This window comes from Schistocerca gregaria, chromosome 6, assembly GCF_023897955.1.
Source record: "Schistocerca gregaria isolate iqSchGreg1 chromosome 6, iqSchGreg1.2, whole genome shotgun sequence".
NCBI lineage: Eukaryota > Metazoa > Arthropoda > Insecta > Orthoptera > Acrididae > Schistocerca > Schistocerca gregaria.
Window position 1 is genome coordinate 266,014,191 of NC_064925.1, and position 4,974 is coordinate 266,019,164.

Below are 4,974 nucleotides of genomic sequence, written 5' to 3' on the forward strand. Positions count from 1 at the left end.
TCTGTCCCCCATTGAGCATGTTTGGGACTGGATGAAGCGTCGTCTCACGCGGTCTGCATGTCCAGAACGAACGCTGGTCCAACTGAGACGCCGGGAGGAAATGACATGGCAAGCCGTTCCACAGGACTACATCCAGCATCTCTACGATCGTGTCCATGGGAGAATAGCAGCCTGCATTGCTGCGAAAGGTGGATATACACTGTACTAGTGTGGACATTGTGCATGCTCTGTTGCCTGTGTCTATGTGCCTGTGGTTCTGTCAGTGTGATCATGTAATGTATCTGACCCCAGGAATGTGTCAATAAAGTTTTCCCTTCCTGGGACAATGAATTCACGGTGTTCTTATTTCAATTTCCAGGAGTGTATGTTTGATGAGTAGTGTCGATGTAAGTGGTTTACTGTGGATCTTGACCTACTGAGACTACATAGAAAGTGCCTAATCTTCATTGCGACGTCACAACGGCAACATACATGCTTTGGAAAGTAAACATAGATAACTGTCACATTCAACGTGAGCCCACTCAGCAAGTCAGAATGAAACTGCTAAGCAGCCACGTCTTGAATGTGACGGTATCTACGATTACTTCCTAATGCCACTGTGATGTTCGTTATTAGGACCACTCACTTTCAGTGCAGCCTCGGGCCAAGTTTGAGAATGAACCAGGTCGTTGGAAACTAGTCATCAGTCATCTCTACTGCAACTGTAACAGACTTGTTAATAAACACTTCATGAAACAATGTTTATTACTATTTAATATCCATTTGGCATACAATGTATCTATATTGGTTTGAAAGCGCAATATCTTGGAGAGGACAGATGTGATTTTGACATCTGAAATCGCTAAAGATGGATACATGCCGACCGTCCTGATTTTCACTCAGTTTCACGTAAATGGTACTTTCGTTGTATTGGTAGTTGCCTTACATATGCATCAGTCCTGTTTCGTTTACATTGATAGAAGTTACTTGTCACATACCCACCGGAAGCTGCTACAAAGCAGTAAGATGCGTGTTCTAGGCCACTGAGTCCATTGACATCTTCGCTTCGTGATATGACTTTTATTTGTGTATAACATTCGACATACGGAATGTTCCGTTAAAAATCAATGAAGCTGTCGAATGAATTTCACTTTAAGCCCCGATGTTTCGACCCTATCTGTGGAGGACACTTTCAAGGGGGAACGTAGCTTTTTTGAATGTCCGATTCACACCTACAGCAAAATTCCGCTTCCGCAAGCTTCCGCGCTGTGGCGTGACGTCACATGTTCTGAACACGTGAGCACAATTCACCGATGTCGACTGCCGTCGTCCGCTGTTACTGTCATCCCACGGTGGAAGACTGGTACACGTCTTCTTCAGCACCGGAATCCAAATTTCATTCAATTTCACGCCCTCCTCCTTCCTATTGAAATTCCTGGGGTGCTTCACAATCTCTATCGTTTCTCTGTATAGCATTTCATGGTATCCTCTCATGTCTGCCAATACTTGAGTCCTATTAAAATGAATGTAGAGGTCTCCTGGCTGCTTTACAGCCCGGAGATCTGTCAGTCTCCTCGCTTCAGCAGTTGCCCCCGTGTTCTTCGAGTCGTTCTTTGACAATCAATTTGTAGTACCCACTTATACTTCCCCACAACTACATGGAATCCTATTAAATTCCAGCTTTTTACAGCAGCTGGCGAACATCCTTGGCCGATTTTAGGTGATTTTATATCTTCCGCATGGGTGCGTAGATTACCTCCATGTTCCACTTTTTCAGGATTTTTCCTATGCGGCCTGTTATGTCGTTAATGAATGGCAGGAAAACTTCCGGCTTCACTGGCGCTTGAGCATCGCTATTATTTCTACGCGGTGGTCTTAACGCTCTTTCTATCTCAGCCAAAGAATAACCATTCTTGAGCAATGCACTGGTGAGATGTTATAAATCTGCGTCAAGCAGCTCTGGATCGCAGATTCACTTACTCTTTCCACCAACATTTTTATAATGCCTCGATTTTGTTGTGGGTAGTGGTTCGAATCCCGGTGTATGTGGGTTTTCGGTAAACCGTGTGGCCCCTACTACCATCTTCTTTCTTGAAAACTAGTACATCAGGAAAATATAATCTTGCGCATGCCTCTTCCTCCATGGTAAACCGAATCTTCGGATTGATCTCATTTAGATGCTTGTGAAAACGATCCAATTCCTTTCTACTATACTGCCCCAAAGCAAACGTATCATCCACGTAACGGAACCTAATGTTAAAATGTGTGTAAAATCTTACGGGACTTAACTGCTATCGTCATCAGTCTCTAAGCTTACACACTACTTAACCTAAATTATCCTAAGGACAAATACACACACCCATGCCCGAGGGAGGACTCGAACCTCCGTCGGGATCAGCCGCACAGTCCATGACTGCAGCGCCTCACACCGCTCGGGAACCTAATATTCGGTTCCTTGTTCGCAGTTACCAATGCTTGCTCCTCCAATTATTCCATAAAGAAGGTTTGTGATGTGCGTTCATGCATTACTTATTTACTTATTTTATGCTTCTCTCAATGTAATGATAAGTTGCGATGCAGTATGTAATATTTTATTATGCATAGTTTAATCTACCTTCTGCCCGCATGCAAGGCTTTCGGGACGTACTTTAGATCAATTTTATATACGATGCTTGAGTTGTAAGTTAATATGTTACTCACATCAATGTTTCTTAGCGTAATGATGAGTTACTGTACAACATTTGTGATTTTATTGTGTTAGGCTGACTCTATGTTACATTTTCCTGTAAGACGTTTTCTATTTATTCCTTTCAATTTGTATGATTTATATTATATAAACTGTTGTCTAAGATATTTGGTATTTTGCTTTATACAGAGCCACAGTTGATAATTCCCCTGGGCGTTGAAAGCAGTCGTGCAGAGAATTAAAGTGCAACTGGTGGCGTAATTCTATTCAAATAAGTTAAAAATCTTGCTACATTAATACTGTAGTGGACAGTACTGAAAAAAGTTGATTGGTTAATGGATTGTGTGATGTAGTTTCATAATAATGTATCAAAGGAATGTCACTCGTAACACCTAACAGCACCAACTTTTTTAACCTAACAAAAAATTGTACCATGTGAATTCCATTTTTATTGTACTTAAGACATATTTATGATGAGAACATGACTGACTGGTTGGTGATTCCACTGATACCATACAATCCCTCCGAAACTAAGTTTAAGGTCCCTGCAAGGAAACTATATTTCGTATTTTGAAACCACATTAATACATCCTATGTTTTGCTACCATGATCTGAGGACTTATAGCAAGTAATGGCCATAACAGGACAGTAGGTTTCATGGAAGACCAACTCATTCGATTGATGCTGAAATAGTGTCACATACGAGGGTTGGAACTTTAATAGTGGCAACTATTTATTTTGGCTTCTACAAAATAGATACGTGTTTCAGAGTTTTACTGATCTTCAAAGTAGTCAACAGCATTGTGTATAACCCGTTGCCAGCGACGTGGAAGTCATAGGATACTCTTAGCAGTGCCAGTTGGTTGTATAGCACTTAGCAGCCCTGTCAGTCAAACAAACCAGTAACAGCTGGCACTGTACGTGCTTGAACGTTGTCTTGCAAAATGATGGTCAGGTTCTGCAGAAAGTGTCATCACTTCTGTCTCTATGCTGTTCATTTTTGGAACACAACCTACGACCAGCTTAGAGACAGAAGTGATGAATCTGCAGGACTTGACCATTATTTTGCACGACAATGCTCAAGCATCTACAATGCAGGCTTTACTGATTTGTTTGACTGATGGGACTGCGAAGTGCTATACCATCTACTACACTTCCCTGACATAAGCCCTCGTAAATTCAACTCGATTTCTAAGCTAAAGGAAACACTTCACTGCATTCGCTTCAGAACTGCTACAGATTCGTCGGACAATAGACCGTGCCGCTCGAACTTGTGGGGCGGCGAAGAAGTTGTCGAATGAGTTGTTTGAATGTTCATTTCACGTAACAGACTATTGCCGATGCAACATATGTGGGACGGCGAAGAAGTCGTTGTTTAATGTTGAATGAAAGTTGAACATTGCCACCTTAAATCACGCGAGCCTGGCAACTAATTTGGTGGCCAGTCAGAAAGCGAAGGGAAACTTACTGACCTTAGTTCCCAGTCTGCACGGCCACATTCCTGTACAGCCCAGCTAAACGAAAAATATCCATAGTTCTTCACGGGATTAGGGCTGCTTCAATAAAATTTAAAGTTCCAAACAAGATTTTATTATCTTAAAGGCTCACACAAATTACTCGAAACTTCTGAAAATGCTAAAGACATTAAATATTGTTAATTCAGCCAATCGTTTAATAGTTCAGAGGCGACTTCTACAGCAAGTTCCTCCCGAATAGTTCATTACTCTAACTAACGGTGCTCTATTAATAGTTCGCAATAATGTTAAAAAAAAAAATTAATGCTCGCCTTAAAAGTGGAGTTAGTCACCACTTGCCACGCGGAATTATACTTCACACGGACGGCACAATAACAGTTTGTTACCGAAGTTTAAACGATCCAGGACGGTGTACAGTCCTCGCGATTTTCAATGTCCGTTTACATTGCTAAGTACGCGCATGTCACAGCCCGCTATGACGTCACCCGAGGCGAGGCGCGATCGGACGTTAAGCTCGCGTGGACTAGGCGTTGGTCTAATGCGGAGTGAGCTTACTACTGCCTCTGCCGCTCTTTTTATATAGCTCCGGCGCGTACCGCCAAGAGAGCATCTGTTCTTTCCGTTCATATGCAGATGCCTGCGGCCTCCAAATGACCGCTATCTCAGGCACATAATCTTAAATATCACATTTAATAATAGCTTTACAAACTTCTCAATTTTTGTATACATACATCTGAGCAGTACAGAAGCACGTAGAAAATCTCAGCCCGCTAAAATTAAAACTTTATTCTCTAGAATTTTTACAATGGAACTAACGGTAGATTGTTACCTCTG